The sequence below is a fragment of the Lonchura striata genome, chromosome 1 (assembly GCF_050655825.1).
Source record: "Lonchura striata isolate lonStrDom1 chromosome 1, ASM5065582v1, whole genome shotgun sequence".
In the NCBI taxonomy this organism is placed as follows: domain Eukaryota; kingdom Metazoa; phylum Chordata; class Aves; order Passeriformes; family Estrildidae; genus Lonchura; species Lonchura striata.
In genome coordinates, this window is record NC_140703.1 from 27,427,888 (window position 1) to 27,451,385 (window position 23,498).

At 41.2% G+C, this 23,498-nt stretch overlaps 1 protein-coding gene across 2 annotated transcripts in view; it reads right to left on the minus strand.

Annotated features, from left to right (window-relative positions):
* Nucleotides 1–23,498, minus strand: part of LSAMP (limbic system associated membrane protein) — a 1,016,799-nt gene that overhangs the window by 710,741 nt on the left and 282,560 nt on the right. The gene's annotated exons all lie outside the window — the stretch shown is intronic.

The following is a 23,498-nucleotide window of genomic DNA, read 5'->3' on the forward strand; positions in this document are numbered from 1 at the left end:
TTCTGATAATTTTTCTCAGCTAAAAACAACACAAAGCTCAATACATCTAATGAAAAAAGTATAACACAGGTGTATTTCTTTATTTAAACTTCTTCCTTTGGTAGTTAATCCCATTCTTCAGCAGTCAAAACGTATTTGCAAAGATAATGGTCCCCACACTTCAGTGCAAAGTTAGGTACCCAGATAACTTTGACAAATAGAGAAGGGAACAAGGTAAATAAATGTGCTCTGTGTTATTGAGTATAACTCAACAGATAAGAGACTAGGCAGAGAAAGGCAGGGCAGCCACACACTTGATTATAGTTCTTTTACACTGTTGCAGTGACTCTCAGATGTGCATCTCCACCAGCTTACAGTCTGCCAGAAACATTACCCAAAGGCTGGGATTCCAGCATGCCCCATCTCTGTGCAGAACAGCAACCCAAGATCAAGCAGCAAATACATCTTGCATTTTACTGAAACACTGCCAAGCGCTACGCTCCTTTTCCTTCTGCAACCACGTCACTGGGAAACAGTAGCACTGCACAGCACAGAAGCCATCTGAGGTTTGTCATCTTGCTTTTTATGACTGCTCTACAACACTCTTCAAAGAAATCCAGAAATCTAGTTCAGCTATTGCAAAAGCTGTAAGTTTGGCAAATGGTTTTGAAGGCAGCTTATGATGCATGGAGTTTATTTCATGCTATTTGTTCTGTGTACGCTGGCACCACTGATCACATAGAGCCTTTCCAGATTTCCAGGGCTTTCCCACACAGGACAATTGGCCGTGTTTTGCACAATGGTTTGATGCAGATAATCCCAAGAGTGCTCACAGTAATTTATATCAGTGGCAATGTAAAGAATTTCAGAGTGATTTTAATTTTTAAAAAGTTATATTTGCTGAGTAATGCACAGTCAGAAAATGTCAATATAACACCTCCCTTCATATTCTTAACCAGAGCTGCCCATTCACAGCTATTTTGATTTAGCTGTAATATACCTTATTGATATGTCCAGTCTAGACCTTACCAAGCTGGTCCATAGGATGGCTGGGGGGACTCACTGAATGCGTGGCTCTTTAATCTTTCTTTTTTCTTTCATTATTCATTGTATGGCATTACATCTTATTTATCATACACTAAGCCACTCATTGAACAAGGCAGAAATCCTGCAATAAGAATAGCCTATGAGCATTTAAAGACTGTATTGTAATTCTGGTATTTCCTGACTTCTGTACATTTAATTTCACTGTTACTTTAATCTATGTCTTCTGTGTTGAATTTCATTGCCTCTTTAAAAAAGAAAAGTGGATAAACAAAGAAATTCCTTCATGAGCAACACACTGACAGACAGCAATAAAGTATTAAAGCCCTTGTCTCTTATAAATGGGCAATTTAAAACTGTGAAAATAACTGGATTTTTTTTTGTTGTTTTTTTTTTTTTGCTAGCAAATCAAAATAAGTTTGGATTTGGTTTTTTAAGAGTTGATTTTTTTTTTTTCTGTTGCTCAAAAAAAGCATACCAAAATAAATCTTTAAAAAGCAAAAAAAAACCCAAACAAATGAAGCCCTCTAATTTGTTTGGATTAACTCAGGTGTTGAATTGAAAACAGATTTCTCTGGTTTAGGATTTTTTATTTTCAAAAATAAAGTTTGCATTCCTTTGATTATTTTAGATAACCCTCAAAGTTTTATTTTGATATACTTTCTTTTTCCTTTAAGTTTTTTGTTTCACTTTTCCATGCCCCAAAGCTGTCATCACAAGGTCAACTTGAGTTTATCATCATATCAATTGACTTAAAGGTATATTTTTGTAAAACGCTGTTCAGAGAAAGGGAGTAGGGAGGATTGTGTTTTCCACCTCATGCTTTAAACCAACAGACAGCCAGACTCTATTGCTTCTGCTCTGACCTTTGGATCATTTATAAACTAAGTGCACAAGCCTGGCTACCCTCAAAAAAACTAAACAACCTAAAGACCATGCCCTGCAATGGACTCACGTGGTAGCACAGTAGGGTAGGGCTGGGGTAGACCAGCAGCAAACCCTTGAGATGCAGCCCTCTGTGGTTGGTGGCTCTTCTGCAGGACCAGGGCCTGATCCCCACAGCTCCTGAGCCAAACAAGATATTGTTATTGAGGCTGCCATAACCCATTAGCCACAGTTAAGCTCCTGTTGTGCCACCAGCCCCACATGTATGAAATCCTTGCCTAAAAAGAGTTTGTGAAGAGTTCTGGGCAGATCAAGGCTGAGATGGATTCAGAGGTGTCAGAATCTGTGGTATTGGTGATTCTGAGATTGTAAAAAGTTTATGTTTTTTAGCCTTGTTGCTAAAGAAGAAGTTATAATTTGTCTGTGCTGTTTTCAAGGTTGTTTATTCTTGCTTATCTCTAACATGTTCTGCAGCCCTGCCACAGCTCTGTCCTGCAGGGCAGCGTGTGGGGCTCTGCCCTCAGTGGGATGTTACAAACATTAAATACCAGAAACTACCAGTGCTGTATTTACAATAATGTGCCAATATCTGTCACCTACATTGAACAGTGTGTCCCCAGCCTAAACCAGTAGAAAAATGCCCTCACTACAGTGAAACATGGAGGGCATGAAGAAGGAGAAAAAGGACAAGACACACCCAATTTCCTCCATCTTGTCCCCTTTGGACCCCTAATCTAGAATCCTAAAATTTTACTTTTGCACCCATGCCACACTTAATTATTACTTGTATCAAACACTCAGAGCTGGTAATTCATCCTGTAAGATTGAAAACTCTTTTCCATGGACAGAGATCAGAGACAGTGTCTCTGGGGGCTCTGTCCAGGGAGGTTCCTGACTCCCTGCCAAGGTCCCAGGCCTTCCAGGGCAGCCAGAGGGAAGCTCTGGATTCCCACACAGAGGCACAGATAGTGCTTGTGCACCCACCTATACATAAAGAGCAAGTCCATGCCCCTCTACCTAATTCTTCAAGCCAATTGAAGCATAGAGGGATATTTGACAGAATAGGAAAACACATCTTTGTCTTCTTGCATGAGAGAAGTACGGACTGGAGCACCTGTCTTACAAGATATGCTGGTTTTGGCTGAGGTAGAGTTAACGTTCTTCACAATGGCTGGTACGGAGCTCTGTTTTAGATTTGTAAGGGGAGAATATTCAAAGTTATGACATTTGTCTTCACAAGGAACCATTACATGTGATGGGACCCTGCTTTCCTGGAGATGGCTGGACACTTGCCTGCACATAAGAAAGAGTGAAAGAATTTGCTTTGCTTTCAAATGTGCCTTTTGTTTTCCCTAATCAACGGTCTTTATGTCAATCCACAAGTTTTCCAGCTTCTACTCTACCCATTCCCTCCCCAGTCTTGCTGTTGGGAGGGTGAGCAAGCAGCTGTGTGGAGGTTAAACCATGACAAGAGGGAATGTTGAGGCTGCTGGGCCTGTTCAGCTTTGAGAAGAGACAACTGAGAGAGGATCTCATCAGTGTATATGTATCTGAAGGGAGGATGTCAAAAGGACAAAGCCTGGCTCTGCTCAGTAAAAGGATATGAACCAACAGGCAGAAACTGATGCACAGGAAGGAATTTACACCTAAATATAAAGAAGAACTTCTCTACTGTGCAGGTGACCAAGCATTGGAATAGGTTGCTCAGAGAGATTATGGAGTCTGTAACTCTTTAGATATTTCAAAACCATCTGGGTGCAATCCTGTGCAATGTGCTTTAGAATGACTCTATCCAATATCAGGGATACTGGACCTGATGACCCATTTTGGTCCCTTCCAAACTCTGTTCTGTAGTAAAACATCTATAATTTTTTTTTCAGGTCTACTAACTAAAATGGTGAACAAACAGCTTCTTGGAGAAGGTGCACTACAACTCTGATGAGCTAGTGCCTGGGAATAGCCACAGTTCTACTGTCACTACCACACCACAATTTTCAAAGACTCATTTGTTCCCAGCAGTGTAAGTCACAGGCAAAGCATATTTTCTGTGCATCTTTAAAATTACACGTTCTCATAGCTCAAATTGCTGCTTTTCAATATGGTTGTGGGGCTGGGGGGGGGGGGGGGGGGAGTGTTTATCAATTCCCCCAAAACCCTGTTTGGAAGCAGACAAGGATACACAATTTCTCTCCTAAAAATTGCCAACATCTTAAAACAGGAATGCATAAAAGCAACAATTTCTCTACTGAGCATGGCACCAGGAAGCTACATCCTGGAGAAAAGTCCACACCAACTGTGTAACTACTTCCACACCATGCTGACATGTGTGATAACTCAGATTTTTCTGCATCTTTTGTCTTCTGTCCCAGAAAGTTTTATTAACCAAGGCAGAGAGCTAAAAGGAACCTGCTCAAGCCTGGAGCCAGCCTAACTACATTTGTATGGCATTGATGGTACTAAGCTCTGTCAAACCTAAGCCGATCCCATGAGTCTTGCCCTCACACCCAAGCAACCTATTTTATCTACAGACTGTGTTGTCTGGGAATGAATTATTCAGCACTAATTGATTTTTTTTTTTTTTTTTGCCAAAGAGAAATATCTTTTATTTACAGTTTATCTGAAGCACTGAATTTTCTTGCCAAGATGTTCTACCAGATAATCACAACTGCTTTAATTCAATGTCATTTTATTCTTGTTCTTTCATTATTTTCTTAGAATAATTTTTTTAAATGAGATAAAAAAGTCAAAATGAGATTAAAATGATCAAATGAGATTAATAAAAAAGTCAAAATATTTGGAGGAAAAATATTTCTTTTCTTAAAAAATAAAGCAGAAAATTTTTATTCTCCAATTTAAGGGAGAGGGGTGGGGCAAAAGTACTTCAAAAATCACTTAGGTTAAAGAAACTACTCATTTCTACCAAATGAAACACAACCAAAAAATGCTATCCAGCTCCATTTGAAATTTAGCATTTAGAGTGAAAATGTGTGTACAACTTCAGCTTTATGCATAGGTGCATGCTTCACCAACAATAAATTGAACAGAACAGGGCACAAAGACACTGCACTACTAAATTGCATACTGCAGCCTCCAATGTTGTACTTTCCAATATTTATGGGTAGCTGCAAAATTGTGGGTGCTCTCATTTTTCACATGCAAATGGTCATTTGCACATCCAGATATGGCTGAAAAATTAAAGACTTGTTTGAGCACTCATGAAATACAAAACTCCATGTACTGAATAAAAACATTAAAGGCATCACAGCAAAGGGAAGGAGGAAAGGTAGAAGCATTATGTGAGACATTTAAAATACATAAGAGAACAGCTGAAAGATGAAAAATGACAAAACCATCTCTATGAGTCTGGATTTTTTCCTTCTTTTTGAATAGTCTCAGATAGAGAGACAAGACAACCTAACTCAGTTGAAAGTCTGCCCTTGGCTTCTCACATGACCTCTTAAGATGAGGATGAACACATGTGGCTGATTGAGTGAAGACCCTTAAACACATTATAGCCTTATATTAATGACAGTTCTGAAAAACAAAACACTTGGAGGAAGCATTTTGAGTGCCACAGCATACAAGCAGCCACCACCCCATGCTGCAGCCTGGTTTTAGGAAAGGGCAGAGGCCTCTACTCACTGTCAGGGAAGCTACAGATCTGTTTGCTGGATTTGTTTGATTTTGGCAACCATCTCTCTCACCCCACAGGTTGCAAAGAAGTGAGTGTCAGGCTCCACAAAAGAAAGGCACTAGCACCCAAAAGAAGCAGGAAGGACTCCCATTGCAGTTTTGTCAAGAAATGAAGGACCAATCGAAATTTGAGGCCTCTTCCATCCCTGCTTCCTTCTCCAGCTCATTCATAACCCACTCCCTCAAAATGCAAACACACTCTGCCAGCCTTAGTTCCTTCCATAGATGACATGACATCAAATTGACAGAGCTGTGACTGTTTGACATCCAGGCTGATAACACAACAGCACTTCTGAGCAACACTCAAACAATAGGCAAGAAATGTGGCTCCCATAAATGGGTGAATTTACAGCTTGCTGTTCAAGAAATAAATAAACCATTATCCACAAAGCTTCGTTTCTCTTTGAAGTACGTCACCTGTCACTGAAGGTTAAATAACTGTCGGCTGCTCATGCGAGCCTGGCGGGGGCTGGTTGTAGCTTTGCCACTTCTTTTAGCTCTAATGGGGACTGTGCAGTTATAACCCTCCTGCTTTAAGGAACACAACAAAAGTGACTGTCAGCACTGGGAAATGGATCACCTACTACATGCCTGTTATCGGTGCAGTGTTATGATTTTATGGAGGAAACAGGTCAAAATACAGTGGACAGCAATCAGCATGAAATAAAGGGCCAAAGGCTGAGACTGACAGGACAAAATGTAAGAGGCATGGGCTTCAGATTTGGGAGCCAACTCATGGGAAAAGCAAATATCTCTCCAGGGTGTAGTCATGCCATTAATCATGAACTAGGGATAACCACCCATCACTTTGGTGCCCAGGATACCTTAGGGAGTTGGGAAGGAAGGTTCATAGCTCAGACAACCTGGTAAAGGGAGCAGGGGAAGGTGAGTGTAAGCATGAAGAGCACGAGAGAGCTCACCAGTGAAGATTAAAACCCTTGGCCACCCAAGGAGATGGTATCTTGTCTTTTTTCTCCAGGTAATAAAAAACCTGTTCCTAAAGTGTCACATGAGGTCACTTCTCTCCCCTTCCTGCTAGCTCTGGAAATAAAGGATCAGCTTAAACCCCTAAACCACAGACAGAAGATGACAGTAGGGCAGGAAGCTTACTGATGGAATGGTAGTCTTCAGAAAACACACCAGACATCCCTCCAGATAGCTGAAAAAGTACATGCTTCAGAAATAAGGCTTCATGCGAACTTGGTAGCCTGCCATTTCTCAGAGAGTCTCATGAGGACAAGGAAGTGGGCAGAAATCACTTGTAAAGTCCCTCAGGCATTGGTGAGAAGTGATGGTAACCTTGTCAGACAGGTGATGCTGCTTGCCTTCTCCCTTCCAGAGGAAAGAGATCTGGATTTTCAAATGAGAAGGTATTTTTACATAAGGGAAGATATTTTCTATACTTGATATGGGCAGAGATTTGTTCCTGGACAGCCACACAGATCCCATGAGGCATGAGTACACATATCCTGCAGAAGTTCCCTCACCCTATAGCTGGCTCACAGGGCTCAGTTACCTGCCTCCCCAAAACTCTCCCTGAAAATAAAAGACATCAGGGAGAGTTACAGCCTCATATCTCAGCTGGATAATCATTAGTCCCAAAACATGACAAAGCGGTCCATTACTGATTTTCTATAATACCTGTGATATTACCCTTTCAGGCTGAGAAACAATCAGAAATTATTTTTCTGCCGAAGCTCAACACCATTACGGTTCGTGTCTCAGTAAGAGCTCCCTTCCCTCTCTGAAGGATGGGTGTGCATCCCAGAGAATTACTGGCCATTCTTCATAGCCACTTGAGAGGGAGTGACTGGAGCTGAGGGTCTGACCTACAGATAACCACAGATTGTTAACTGAGCCCCAAGAACATTGAAAACCAGAACTCCTTTTCAAAATTCTCCACTCAACTATTTTTCAGACTCAAAGTGTCCATATGGCTAATCAGCACAAAGAGCTTGCTGTGAGAATAAAAGGATTGCCAGCATCCCAAGTAAGAGGAATAGCACTGATATCTAACAAGTCCTGAATCCATTTACCTCTCAAAACTGTATCATCTCCACTACACCAAAACTGGAAACAGTAAGGCTGTATTCCTGATTATACCATAGGAAGGAAAGGAGAATTTGTTCCAGTTTGCAAAAATCGCATTTGCATGTTGCATTTCAAGTTTTATGCCAGTTCTGAAAACTCCATGCCTGTTCCCAGCCCTGTGCCTTTCCCCAGTAACCTAGGTTCAATGAAGCAGAATGAAAGCTTTCAGGGAAGAGGAACATGATGCAAGAGGAAGCATGCTATGTACAAATGCTACATAAACCTTTCTTACCAGGAAACGCCAACCCTTGCCCTCAGGGTGGGTTTTCAACCTGCTAAGAACCTGGCAAGAAGAACTGCAGACAAATTCTCCCACACGGGTTTGCTACCCTTTCCATCCCATATTTTATCTATGAATATTCCTATCTGTAGACAGTTATAGATAGCTGCAGTGTGATGCTATAAAAAGTAGCACCATGTATCTCAAAAGTCTCCTGTTCTAAATAAAAAGATTGGTAGTTAATGTACCTTCCCCCATGGAGCCATCTACAAAGCTCTCACAGTATCAAATAGAAGACCTGATAGGAGAGGGGACACACAGAACAATTCTTTGTCTTAAAACCTTTATCAAAGTTTGTCATGCTCTCAAGTTCAGATAAATATGGGAAGGACCTAAGTAATTTACCCTTAAAGAGGAGAAATAATAAATTATTCAAGCCACAGTCATCACCCAAATGCAAAGTTACAAGAATATTCTATTCTCTATCAAATTTCATGGGCCAGTGGATGTAACAGCACAGAAGTATACATTTCAGTGCAACAAGCTGTATTCTCACAGACATGTGTTCCCTTCCTTCACAAACCCTTTCAGTACCAGCCAGCCAGCCAGAAACACACATGCAAGTATTTGGCACCTTTCCTCTCACTTGACAGCCAAGAGACAATCCAGAGGCCAGTTTCCCCAGTGCCCTGACAACCCTACAGGGATGGGATGTTAATTTCCATTCCCATGCCAATGATAAGCAAGTTATAAATTGTGTTCAATCCTACCATCCCTTGTTTATCTACCATGACAGTCTTCTCTGGCTCTAGTGTGGCTAGGAGCCCAGAGGGCATACATGACCTTTTTCAAGCTGTTCTAAGTTGTCATAAGCTCTTCTGCCCCCATTTTTATTTTCCATCATTTTATTCATGCCCTGCTCTTCTCCCTCTATTACTCCAACATTTCTTTATTGCAGTCCTCCTAGAATGTTATCTTCTCTTGTCTCCCTGTTCCTGAATTACAGCCTCTCTTTCCTCTCTTTTCCTCTTCTTGTTCATTTCGATGGTGTTTCTTATATTTCTGTCCTCCATTTGCTGAACAGGACAAGCTTTTGCCCAGACATTGCATTAACCCACACCTCCTCTGACTTGCTGCAGTGCTGAAAACAGATGAAAATTGGGCTCTCTTCACTACATCCTTTCTCTCTGCTTTCATTTATCTTTGCTCCCTCACAGTTTTTACCTCTTCTAGTCTCTTTTCCCTTTCTGTGTTCAGGCACATCATTCTACCTGACCCTCTTTTGATCTGCTGTTAGTTTTTGAGCTCCCTGTTTTACTCATCTACCAATCTCCCATCAACACTCTCTGAAAATTAAGCTCAGAGATTAGTCTCAGTTGCCTCATTGCTGAGTCAAACCAAACATTTACATGAGAAGTTTCTTTCAGGGCCACCTGGAAGAGTAAACTAAGACATCCTGCATTTCTTGCCAATGATCAAGTTTCTGAACCAATAGAGACAGAATTATTTATAGAGAAAGCTTATGGGGATGCTGTTGAGATGATAACACTTCAGAGCCAGCCCCTCCAATATTCCAATTGGAAATGAATATGGGGAAGACAGGAGTCATGACAAATACTTTAGCTGGGATTTGGTTTCAAACAACAAGATTCTACTAATTTTCCCTCTTAAACAGATAAAAAAAAGGGACGACAAAATCTTTAATCTTCAGAAATACAGAAAGTTGTATTTATGGCAAACATGAAATTCATCTGATTCTTTGACTTCCTAGTGTCAGAGCTGTTAATTTGATGCAATAATAGCAACTCACCAGTGAGAGTGCCAAGACGTGGATTTGTAGTTTCTCTCATTACATAGCAAGACAGAAGACTGAAATGATGCAAGGTACAGGAAGGTTTGGGATTGCAATATCTCTTAAATTGCTCATTGTACAGCTAGAAGGACCATTTCTCAAGCAGCAATGTGCAGATAACAAGGCATTAAAAAAAAAATCGCAAAAATAAATTACTCATGCCACAGGAGATGGTGTTGGTACTGAAAGGAGGTACTTCCACTTTTACCCAAACAACACCAACACCCAGTACAAGATACAGGAGGGTTAGGGAGCCTATTGCAGCCATCTGATTTGAGGAAACTCTGAGATGCTATAGGCATCCCAGACAGAAGAAAATGTGGGATCTGTGGATGAAGAGAGAACACTTTCCCCTGCTGCAGAGATGTAATTTCTATCATGCTCTGTATAAGATGGTGGTAGTGAGCATGATGGATTTAGTTTCCAGAACAGGACTGTAAATTAACAACCCTAAATCATGGGCAGCAGAACTGGCTCAAGCCCAGATTCTTAAAAACTTCTTTTGGTCCTGGATAAAAGTAGTGACTGAAGCTTTCACTAAAGTTGGGTCTTCTGCAAGAATTGTGGCACCCAAAACAACAGAGCTCTCTTCGTAGCCTCTCTGTGGCATTGTTTCAAACAGCTACCTCCTTAGGTATTTCCTTAAAATAGAGGACAAAACCTTTTAGTCATCTAATTTTGACACTTCTGGTTGAAAACAGCTAATGCATTCAAAGAGTGAATGAGACACATCATAAAAATGGTTTCCCAAGTTTTCTTTCTTTAAGGGTCTAAAAGGAACAGTGCCAAAAATAAAACATACCCAAGGCTAGATATTGCACCAGATTGAGAGGCTGCTCAGAATTCCTAGCAAAAGAATTGGATCACAACTCAACAGGCACTTCTGAAGGCAAAAATGCAGAGAAATGACAAAAAGGGAAATCAATGGAATATTGTATTACCTGGCTATAAAGTATTTGAGTAGGATAGATAGAAGCCAAGTTTTCTTCTAGAAAAACTCCAGTGACTTCAGTAGAGTTATGGCAATAAAGACACCAGTCCTCTGAGGCAGAGACTATTAGAGCAGCAACAGGCTCAGCTCCCACAATATTCAGTGACTTGACATCACTGCAGGTACAGAGCCTTAGTTTAGCATGCCTTGAAAAAAATACCACACTGTAAATGTATTTTCAAGTTACAATACTAACTTTTTCTTCAATAAACGGTGTTTATTCCATAATGAAGGCAATCAAAGGGGAAAAGAAATCCAATGTAACAGCTACCTGATCAGCAAGATGGAAGTTAAACAATTTTAGTTTAAGTGCTTCTTGAAACTGCCAGTTCTGGGGTACAAGGAGAATTGAAAAACATTTTTTCATTAATTCCAAAAAGTTAAACTAAAGACAATTATTGATGACCTTTTATATACCAGTGACCAGAATATCACCCAGTTCACATTTTTAAAATGGCAATCAGAACACAATTTAGGAGTCTTTTAGATGCACCGGGTGCTATCACTTAATCAGAAATCAGCAAGACAGCAAACACCAAACATCCCATTATGCCTGAAGTACAGCATAGTACGTGATAGTATGTGATAACTTGGAGAGTACTTTTTCCTGTATGTGCTAACAATTTGTAAAAACAAGTGATAGGGTGAAAAAATTTTCACAAGTAGAAAGACTTATTTATTTTAAACTGTAGAACGAGACAACTCTAAGGTCTCTAATCAAGCTGGGTACACCTACAGCATAATAGATCAGTTCTGTTAACAAATAAAAGGCAGCATAGGGCAGAAAACTCAATTTGAACTGCCCCCACCTATATCTGCAGCCAGTATCAACTGTGATTCCTCAGGGAAGAGACCTGGGGACAGCTCAATGACAGCCTGATCAATATGCACAGGCAGTAGGAAAGGACAAGGGGAAGCAAAGGAAATGCATGGTTGACGAATGTACTCGAGTACATTCTGGTACTGCCACATAAATTAGGGGTATGCAGTCATTTACAATGCTACATTCAGATCCAGCCAACAATCCCCATCCCCCCGTGGCACCATACAGCTAAACCATCAGGGATAGAAACAACAGACAAATATGATTACTGCCTGCATGAGGCTGCAGATGCTTCCAAGGACAAAGTTAACTTTCATTCTAGTGGGGCAGATGCCTTTGCTATGGAAGATGACTTAGGGACTCCCTGAAGGCTCATCTTCAAAGGCAAGCTAAATACTGAGTCATAACATCCCTAAAAAAAGTACTAAGTTCCAACTCAAATATGACGAAATAAGGAAGTCAAGTGATTCCAGCTAAGAGGGCTTTAAACACAAGTGATACACTGAGGCTACAAAACCTGCACTAGCCCAGAAAACTGCTCTGGTGCTGCACGTGTCTCTGCAGATCCTGATTTCCATTTGGGATACCAAGTATACCTTTATATGAACCAGCCACATGAGAGATGGCTTCTTCCTGGTCCAGATAAACAGTTTGTGAGCCTCTGTCTTTGCCAAAGCAGAGGACAGCAGCGTACCTTGGCCAGTCTGTGTGAAAAACACATGGGCACCTCCCAACCAGCCAACTACCAGTGCTTGCCCCCATCCTTCACAGTTTAATACACCAGAACCAGGGCATCATGAGCCTGCCCAAGGGCCATTAACCCCAAGCCTTGCTTACCAGTCCATCACTCAAATGAGCCTGAACACACCATGAAATAAAGCTCTTCCTGTTCTTCAGGTGTACAAAGTTAATCCTCTACACTTGCCTCCAATAAGATTGGAAAGAAAAGGTTGAAAACATCCTCCTTGGGAAAGAAAATTATCCTTCGACCGCCCAAGTGTGGCATTTGCTTTCAGCACTATCACACCATTGTTTTGTTTAGTGATATCCTCAGAAGCCAGTCTGATACCACTAAAGAAATTCCTGCAGCTGTAAAGAGTGATGAACATTAAATATTCCTTACAATTTCTGGAAATCTTGTGCCACATCCATGACTGCACTCCAATTATCCAATTCAGAAGCAGGAAGGACACATAGCTTATTGTGTCCAGCCGCATCTTGTTGTGCCACTCTAACCAAGTTTTCCCAAAGTAGTGAGACCAAAATTATTCAAAGAATTTTTCTGAATAATCCCAAATAGCCAATCAATTTAGAGAGTCCAAGAAATTATGATGTGCTTACCAGCAATTCTGAAACATGAACAGAAAACTGAATTTGATACACTTGTAAAAGTTGTTTGAATTTTCACCAAAACAAGACTGCAAATTTGACTGAGCACTGCAGACTACCTTTGAGGTTGAGTGAATAACAACAGGCTCAAAATATGGTCAAATGAAATAAAGACAGAATGTTTTCAAAGCTGTCATGTTTTTTTTTCTCTCTCCATTACATATAAACTGTTTACCCAATACTCCATGCATGTTATCACTGCTGACAATGTAGTCAAATGCATGATACCAAAAAAGCAAATGGCTTGTTCAAGGCAGACTGTAATTGCACACAAATTGAAAATGTGAGTTTATTTTCTCTTCTCCCTCTGACAAATCCACTGACCTGTGGATTTCCACAACCATTTTTTGTAATCCTTTGAAGTTTTTTTGCTTTCCATTTTTTTTCTAACATTTTCAAGTAATTTTAAAAAATACAGTATTTTCAAGAGAGAATATTGAATATGCATTGAAGCCTTTGGGGTTTTTTTTGAGGTTCTTATATTAGATGAGCATCTCAAAGTTCTGGGAAACTTAAGTTTACGCACTATTTTCACCAGTTTGTCAGGAATCTGTTCACAGTATTTCTCCCCACATCTTATTCACTTCTGAAATGAAGAGAAAAAAATATTTTTGCAGGTACTACTTTTACTGGCAGAAGATCCAAGGGAAAACGTTAATAAAATGCTGTTCCTCTTTTTCTGGGGTAGGAGACAGACAAACAGAAGTTCATGACAAAGCCCTGTGATGACTAATTCCTTTTGTTGCAATAAATGCTGACAGTTCTCCACCCCCACACAGACACATACTTGATTTCATTAGATACTGCTCAGATGTGTGCTCTGAGTATTCAGAAGAGATGCATGTCCCAGGTAAAAGGCTGCATTGGAGAAGGCAGAGTATTTCAGTGGCCACACATAACAGAGACACTGTACACGATACCATGACTGTTCCAAATACAATTTCATTATCACTAATTACTTGGTCAGCTCCTATTGACTACTTGAAAAATGCATGGATAACAACTTGGCAATGCTCAATTCCTCTTCGTGTACGTACTCAAACCCAGACTATGACAGGGCATTCCCCATTTTATTGGCAAGTGTCTGCAATAAAGGTACAAACCCATCTTGCACCTCAAAGCACACACCTCACAAACCATAGCATAACGCTCACTCTAACCTGATGATTAAAACACAGCCTACTATCCTAAATAGGTATGCAAATTTTACAGATGACCAGGTCATTTGAGATTTGTCTCCTCTCTCCCCACTCATATTTTTCAAAGTCTGCCTTGAAACAAGTAAAAGGGATCTTATCTTTAAAGAATGAGGGCTCATCACCTTCTGACAATTAATCTTCTTGAAGGGGTCTCAAGGTAGGCAAGCAGCCTCATGAAATGGCCCATAATCACTAGCCACCACAAAACCCTTGCCTATATTATATGAAACATGAAATAGCTGGAGATACAAGGAATGCAACTAGGAATTCAACCCATAAAGCCTTCTTTGTGCGACTGAGAAGCCTCAGAAGTGCTTTGAAAGGCTTGAAGGAAGAGAAATTATTTTAACAAAAGAGGAAAAAAAAAAAAGAAAACTTGAAAGAGAACAGAAGTTCTGAAGTGTGTGGGGGTGGGAGAAGTCTTCAGTGTTAGGAACACCAAAGAGATCTCTAACTCAAAGCGACCAGAATAGCTTAAACCAGCTGAGGTGGCTGTGGCTGGGTATTCTTACTTCAGCAGTGACTGTAGTTTGTTGCCCAGGGGACTGCACTGTGGATCTAACTGGACTGTGGTTTAATTGGCAGAGGGCCTGGAGGATGGCTACTCCCTGTATCCCAACAAGAAGCAGTTCAGCCTCCAGGAGGCTACAGAGTTATGCTTTCATGCCATAGCTTGCTGACAGGGAAACCATGTCCTACTGCTTGTGATGAGGCTGAGCACAGGAGAAGGGATGCAGAGAAGAAGAGGGTCCATATTTGCTATGCATGAGCTGCCCTCCTCTGCCAGCAGAGCAGCTCCCAGATGACCACCATGGGGCTGAGATGAGAAAAGGGCCAGCAGCCCCTCCACCGTGACAGCACCACAGCTTGAAATTCCAATTTCCTCATGCTCCCCTGGGGTAGTTTATGAGCCATTTTGGTTAGTGAACGTTGGCTCCTAAAATTAATGAGCGTGTCTGTTTTCAACATACGGTCAATTGCTGATTGTTCTGATGTGGTGAGCCAGGCTGATGAATACATACCACCCACAGATAAAGAAAGAGCTGGGCTTCCCTGCTGCGTGTGGAGGAAAGGGAAGAGGAAAAAGAAATAACAGCAAAAAACTCCAAATAAGCCAAGTGCAAAAGCACATCAGGCCAGCCACACCCAAAAATGCTCTTAGGGACCAGTGCCTATGAAAAGATGCATTCTGCTGCAGCTAGGGTTTACTGAACACTTATGATTTTTTTTTTTTTTTTTTTGTGCAGCCAACAACTAACCTGGGGTCCTATAGCGCCAGCCCTAACTGAATGTCAAATTACAGCCATGAAAAGGCATTTATCTCCTCCTCACTCATTGGAATAGGTAACAACATCAAATTATCACACCTTGCTCAACTTACCCTCTCCTACAGCAACAGCTTATGCCAGTGAATTTCCCAAGTGTGGGAATCCAGAGATTCCCTCTGGCTGCCCTGGAAGGCCTGGGACTCTGGCAGGGGGTCAGGAACCCCCCTGGACAGAGCCCCCAGAGACACTGTCTCTGATCTCTGTCCATGGAAAAGAGTTTTCAATCTTACAGGATGAATTACCAGCTCTGAGTGTTTGATATAACTAATAATTAAGTGTGGCACGGGTGCAAAAGTAAAATTTTAGGATTCTAGATTAGGGGTCCAAAGGGGACAAGATGGAGGGAATTGGGTGTGTCTTGTCCTTTTCCTCCTTCTTCATGCCCTCCATGTTTCACTGTGGTGTTGGCATTTTTCTGTTGGTTTAGGCTGGGGACACACTGTTGAACGTAGGTGACAGATATTGACACATTATTGTAAATCCAGCACAGGTAGTTTCTGGTATTTAATGTTTGTAACATCCCACTGAGGGCAGGGCCCCACATGCTGCCCTGCAGGACAGACCTGCGGCAGGGCAGCAGAACATGTTAGAGATAAGCAAGAATAAACAACCTTGAAAACAGCACAGACGGATTATGGCTTCTTCTTTGGCAACGGGGCAGAAAGACAGAGACTTTCTACAATCTCAGAATCATCAATACCTCAGATTCCAACACCCAAGGAGGTGCTCTGCACAGTTAGAGGCACACATGCACATGGCCATCTCACAGTGATCACATGCACTACCTGCACAATCACAGCAGAAAGCAGGTACAGCTAGTCAACTCAAAATGTCAAGTAATAAAAGTTCTGATTTAGAATAAAATAAAAAGGCCAAACGCCTCTCGCCAGTCATAAGATATGCCACCCTCCAGTAAATTAAAAATTTTATGTCACAGTATACGTTACATGTACATGTGTTCACCTCATGAAAAATACATGAGGATCCAAGTGACAGTAACAGTGTTTATGAGCCGATCACCTGGGCAGACATTCCCTTTATGATTCTAATGAAATAAGACAGAAAGACAGACACTCCCTGAGCCCATAACCTTTTTAAAAGAAAAAACCTTAATCTGTATTACTGAACCTCCTAACCCAAATTCTTGATGCCTCAAAATGAAAAAAAAATAAGTTTCACCAGATCCAACATACCACACAAACCTCCTTCACTGAAAAAAAAAAAAAAAGCAAGCATCTGCTAACCTTGTTCTACATCTGTCATGTACAGATCAGGCTGGGCTCACAGGAGTGAGGATGAACGGGAACTGGGAGCAGGAGGTAGCTGGTAAAAGAGAAGGGGAGGGAAAGCTGACAGGACGTGAGGATGGTGGAGCAGAGGAGAAACAGAAGAGATGGAAAAGCTGAGAGCAAAAGGGAAAGTTAAAGGGAGGTTAGGGATCGATTGCAGAGTCTGTATTAACTCAGTCACAGGGCCCTGACGATCTCTAAACAGACTGAGCTCTGCTCTTATGGTTTATGATACCAGCAGAACCACTTGATTGAATTACAGTTCTTCAATTGCTCGCTCCATATCAGTAATATGACTTCTCTACTCACCAGCCAGCTCCTCTTACAAAGGGAAGCTTTGATGGCAAGGAAAGCTTTCGTGACATTTTTTATCTGGAGCAAATCAGTGTAATAGTTGAATTGCTTTCGTTGACATTTCACAGGGAGAGAAACACGGCAGGTACCACTGCCACTCCTCGATAGCAACAAAAAAGGCAGAAAAGAAGGGACAAACACACTGGGATATACAATGTTCAACCTTTTGAACTAGGCACAGATGAAGGCTACTTCCAGATAAAACATGCCTGCATCCTCACACCATATATCCATTCTTTTCAAGCTGTCCCACTCCTATCCACCTGGACCAAGCAAACACTGATGCTGCCAAAAGCTGCTGCCTCTGTGCATTTGATTCAGAGGCAGAGACATGCTGGCCTTGCGATTTGGTAAGGAGAGAACAGAGTGCATCACGGAAAAGCGTAGGAAGCCATCACAGGCAGGACCATATTGTAGAAGCAAAGGTAATAGGTGGACATAGGGGTGGTAAAATGCACAGAAAGAAAAAGAAAACTTTGAGCAGTTTGAGACACACTGTCTGGATGAAACATCAATCTAAACCAATCTAAAAAAAAAATTATAATTAAACCATACACTCGTTCTCAAACAGGAATCAAATCTGAACTGTTACTTTGAGTTTTAAGAACAAAGATTAAATATTTAACTTCCTTGCATTTCTGCCTAGCGTACGTGTTGCCTTACTTTTGAGTATTCAGGTTTGGGGTTCTGTTTTTGAAAGTGCCACAATAGCTGAAAATTTCAGAAGAGATTTAAAAAAATCTTTCAACTCTGCCCAAATTTACAGGGAACTCGAATTCTTTCCAGAGAAGAGGATCAAAGCACAAGGAAAGATATTAAGTAGTCATATAGCAACACTGCAAATGCAGAATCAAACAAAATAGAGACTGCTATACCTGCAGCAAGGACTTCAAACTGTCTGAAATCAGCATCTCTGAATTGACAGAGTAGGGGCTGTAGAGAAGGTGAGAAGTGTACTAACAATCAGTAACTCTTCACTTTAGATAATGATGCTTGATGGCAACCAGGTTGCAGAAGCTGGAACAATCCCACCGTTTTTCTGATTTAATCTAAGCCAAGCCAACCTTAGGCCTTTCTAACTTCTTTTGGCCCATTACCTTCCCATCCTTCCAAGTCAAATAGACATGACTTGTTAATCAGGCTGGAACATTGACCTTGCTGTATCTGTCTCCGTTCCTAAGAGCTGAAAAGTGGGCAGATGGAAAGATTACTTAAAAAAAACCAAAAAAAAACAACCCTAATGCTTATAAATGACAATTTTCAAAGCCAGGGTCAAGTCTTGAGCAATGCCATGTATCAGAGGGCAGTTCAGGCATAGGGCACTTCTTTAGACTTGGATCTGTAACAAAGCAACTGTACCCTGAAGCAAATACATTGCTTCACTCGAAGTCAGCAGCACCTTGAGAAAGCAACACACACAGAGCTAATATATTTCTAACTTCAGTAACTATCTCTTTTTTGGAACTGCCAAGACAAGTGATGCATTGATTTTCCTACAGCTCACCCTGCATGATTGGTATCAAGGCTGTGTAGGCGTCTGGTGAAGTGTTCACAAATTTCTCTGAAAAACTGAGACAAAGAAATCCACAACAATTCAAGATGCCAAGACCAGTACAAAAACTTCTCCTTCGGGCAGGCTCATGCTATGCAGCCAGAATTGGAAGTCAGATTTTACTGAAATCTCATCAGGAAACCTTTAAAGAAAGCACCTGCATGTACTTAGAAATTAACCTTTGCAGCAGCAGCACTGGCAGGGCAAGCAAAATTTGCATTTTAGAACAAGACAGAGAAGCAGGCTGCAGAGACCTGAAAAGACATCTATAGGTGGCCATTGAGGTCTTTGCTGCAGCTTGGCAGAGGTGTCACTTGGGAGGCTCATCACTGATTGACAATTTCCATCAAAGCTTTAGGCTGCAAATGCATTGGTTTGCCTGAACAATTGCTATCAATTTCTGCCTTCTACACCACATCAGTGTTTTGCTCACTAGGCTTAAAAACATACACATATCTGAGACATAGCTCTGAAGATACAGGCAAGAGACATAGGTGTTCCACCATGGGCTGACATTTGGATCCTGCTCCAATAGCTACCCCTTTCTCCCCTCTCTTCCCCGGGGACACCTGCCTCTCATTTACAGAGTGAGCTGCCCAAGGGAAAACCCACAAATTCAGAAACTGCCGCCCATACGTATTAACTAATTCTATTAGCCATGTCCCAGAGGTACAACTACTTCTCGCAAGGCATTTGGCAAATGCCATTTTCACTGGAAAAAATCCAGGCCCAGGGGGAGCTGCTTACAACCACCAATCTGTACATGTAGAACTCAAGTCCTGTATCTTCTAAATCAAAAGCTGATTTTTCCAGCTCACCAGCACAGCCTCCCAATGCATTCCTCCTCCCCTCCAATGCTAAGATGGAGCAATTTTATAGCGGGTGCAGATGCAGATTTTTTTTTTTTTCTGCATATAAAGTTTATCATCTAATCACTCACAGAATAAAGTGCCGAGCAACATTTGAGTAATCAGATTGAATGCATAAATATCTTGCAGTTACACAGTTGTTACAGCATATAATTTCTTAGTTAGTTTTCTGCTTTTACAGCTATCATCAGTAGTGACTTCAATCCCCTCCTAAACATTAATTGGTCTCTTCAGAAATTATCTCAGGTGGGGAAGGAAGAGGGAAACTTTGTCCCACTGCAGACACCAGCAGGCACAAATGAAGGTGATGAGCAACGATTACTTCCCTGGACACTTCGGGATTTGCCGATTTCCCACATGACCTCAAAGAAAACATCCCAAACTCTGGCACTCCCACAAATGGTCTCCTATTTTTACACTGTAGAAGGTATCATACATTAAAAATAGGTCCCACAGCCAGCATGTGTGCTCCACTCCATAGTGCAACAAGTGCAATTTTTCCCTTTTTCAGAAGCACCCTTTCAAGGCCTTACTCCCCCAGCATGGGCCACATTTACAAAATATATGAGTCTTGCCACTGGTAGGGCAAAGTTGCTGCCTCCAGTGAGCTCTGGTGTTGTCTTCAATTTCTGCACACAGCAGCTCAGGGTGTTACAGCTCACCTGGAGAATTATTCCCCCTCTCACACAAAACATAACTAGTCTAAGCCTACGCATGAATAGATAGCAAAGAATATTTCCCTATCAGATGCCACTATTTTAATATCTACTTCCCTTTCCAATTTTGATGGAAATCCAGAAGTTGGACTTGTATAAAACGGAACATTTTAAAAACTTTGAATCAGCACAATAAATTATTTAACACTTTCAAAAATTAAAGTTAATGCTCACACCTTCTTGAACCAAGTATTTTGTTTCTAATTCTTGAACTAATTTCTACTTCCTACCCCAAAACAGCCATGCTTCAAGAAGGTACTGTTTTCTCAGGAAGAACTAAATTTATTTAACTTTCTCATTGTCTTCTATATGCAAGACTCACTGGCTTCAGATTGTGTCCCCTGATGTAAGATAAATGCACCATCCTTTCAACCAGAAGAAATCGTGGTCTTGGGAAACAAGGTCCAGGAATCTGACTGCTTTGCAAGAGTGGGGGCAACAGGAACACATTTTCAATGGAAATTTTCTAGACAGCTCAGCCAATAATTCCAAATGAAGGCAAACACAAACATTTGTTATCAAAAAACAATCCCATAATGTATGAAAAATATATAGACAACATCTCCTTGGCCAGTAAATATAAATCTAGCAGAGCAAGATAACAACTGGAATCCCATATACATTACTAGGGAGGTGCTCATATTGAAGTGAACAGAGATGCTCTGAACCCTTTTATGTTTCAGAGGCATCTGGCTCATTTTTAACAGGAGATGCACTTCCAGTAATCTGATGGTTTAGAGATCACATACTCCACTTGCCATCTAGGATATCAGCCTCATAAACCTATATTCTGAATCAGCTTTTTGTTTGGTAAAGACCCTCTTAAGTTCATCCTGTTTTCCCTGGCATTCAAAATACCAATTAAGGGATATATGAATGAGAAAGCAGGCAAGAATGATGCAGGAATGGCCTGAAGTGCATCAGGGGAATTTTAGGTGTAATATTAGTAAAAGATTCTTCACCCAGAGCACAGTTGGGCCTGAAACTGGGTCCCCAAGGAAGCAGTCACAGCACAAAGCCTGACAGAATTCAAGAAGAATTTGTAAAGTGCTTTTGTGCACACGGTATGACTGTACATCTTCAGTTTCCAATACTGAGAAAAAAAAGAAAATCACAAAGAGACATGAACTAGGGAAGGTGGCACCTTCATAGCGTCCAACATAACCCCTTCTAGTAATCTTTCAGATTTAGGCACACCTGGAATATCTAGCAGATCTAGCAAGAGGCCCTGAAACAGCTATTAGCATCTGGCACCTACCACTGCAAGCACTTTCTCATGTGAAACAGAAGCAGCACTACCAGCCAATTCCCACTGGGAATAGACATCCTGCTGTCCCCAATGGGGAAAACACACACTGATAAATTGGCTAAAAACACTGAGATTTGCTGGTTCCATGCAAAGCACTGAAATAGAGCCACCTGCAAAATTTAAATAGGCCACATAAATAGGTCCTCATATCTCAGGCACAGCAGACACAAATAACTTACAGACCAAGCAGCCAGGCAGGGATGCTTGCTGCTGCTCTCCTTTGCCTGTTTGTCCAGCAGGAACAGACTCAAGCATGCATATTAAAACTCACAGCATTTCTGCAAAGCTGGAAGCAAGGGAGAGGGCAGCACACCTGAAGCACTCTTCACTCTCATCAGGCCGTGCTGAAGCAGCCTGGGAGGAGCTGATTGCAATCACAGTCTCCTGCTGAGCCAGAGGGACACCACAGAAGGCTGTATCCAGCCAGACTGGACTAAGATGTAGTAACAGTGGCCACAAAGAATGAAGGCTCCAAATAAAAGGATGAATTTTGGGACAGCAGAGTGATGGATGTACCATGTATCTGTGTTCAAATCAGAAGTTAGACTACATCCCAGTGCACTGTATTCATATGTAGGTAAGCATAAGCAAATGTACCTGCAGAACAGCTCTTTTATGAGTAAGGCACAGTAATCAAGGGCTTCAGCTCAGGGCTCCTAAAAAACATTCTTCTTTGTTACTTTTTTAAAAATAAAAGCCCCTTCATCTCCCAGTCAATCCATATCAGAAGAGAAACACAGTAATTCACCATCAATTTTATTTGTTAGCTTTTACTGGAAGCATTCAATTTCTGTAATGAATGAATGTCTACTTAAGTGTTTTAGGGCTCAGACCTTCAGTCACATTTAGCTTAGGGAGAGCTGCATTGACATTCCAAACTCAGATGAGGTCAAAATAAACCATGACTTTTTCCAGAAGACCTCTTTACTGCTCCCTTGCTCCCACAAGACCAAAAAAAGCCCAAAACCAAGCAAACAAGCAATAATAAAAAAAAAAAAGAACAAAAACACCAACCAAAAAAAAGACAAAAAAATAAAAAAGAACAAAAAACCCTCAACAAAGAGAACCCTGACCATATCCTTATATTAGACCAGCTTTTAGGAACCAAGAATATTTCAGGGAAAAAAAAATATGGTGGAAAATATACATAGTTCAAGCTTATTTCATATTCTGTGCAACTTCCATGCATGGTTTCATATGCAGAAATGGCTTTAAAATTCCTTACAGATACTCTGTTACTGCTTAGAATCTCCAAGGTCTGGCTGGCACAGTGCATTTCTTTGATTCATAAATGACTTGTTGTTACTTCAGAGTGTCTGCAAAAAGCTGTTCAGGGTTTTTGACATTCCAAGTTACCAGCCTGGCAAAACAAATCGTTGTCTTTCACAAAGCCCCTTCTTCATTTGACAGAGCCCTTGAAGCCAGCGGGCAAAGGCCTGAGCTAAGACGCCTGCATCCATCGTCTCCTTTATGTCTGTTCTCCTCCTGCCTCCCCGAGAAGTTGGATCAAAGCATTCCCATGGGGACATCTCATTAAAAAGCAACTCCTTTCCTTGACCAGGTCACCAGTAGCATTACACAAGGTTGCAAGTTCTTGTCCATCAGACAATGCTTATAAATAGCACAGGGATAGTTCTCCCCTTCCATTTTGAATAGCAACTGCAGAAATCTTGCAGGACTCCAAAATGATGGGAGAAAGGTTATTCCTCTAACACACTTCTCCTTTAGACACACCTGACCACACTAGGAAAAAGCAGCTCAAAGACATGAAATTTAACATTAAAGAAAAGACACCAACAAAACCCCAAGGGAGTGCTTCAAGCAGAAGAACTAATGCAGCCTCATTTTCTACACATTTGCATCTCATGATTGACTGACTTCAGTGCAGAAGGAAGAGAAAGCCCCAGCTGAAACT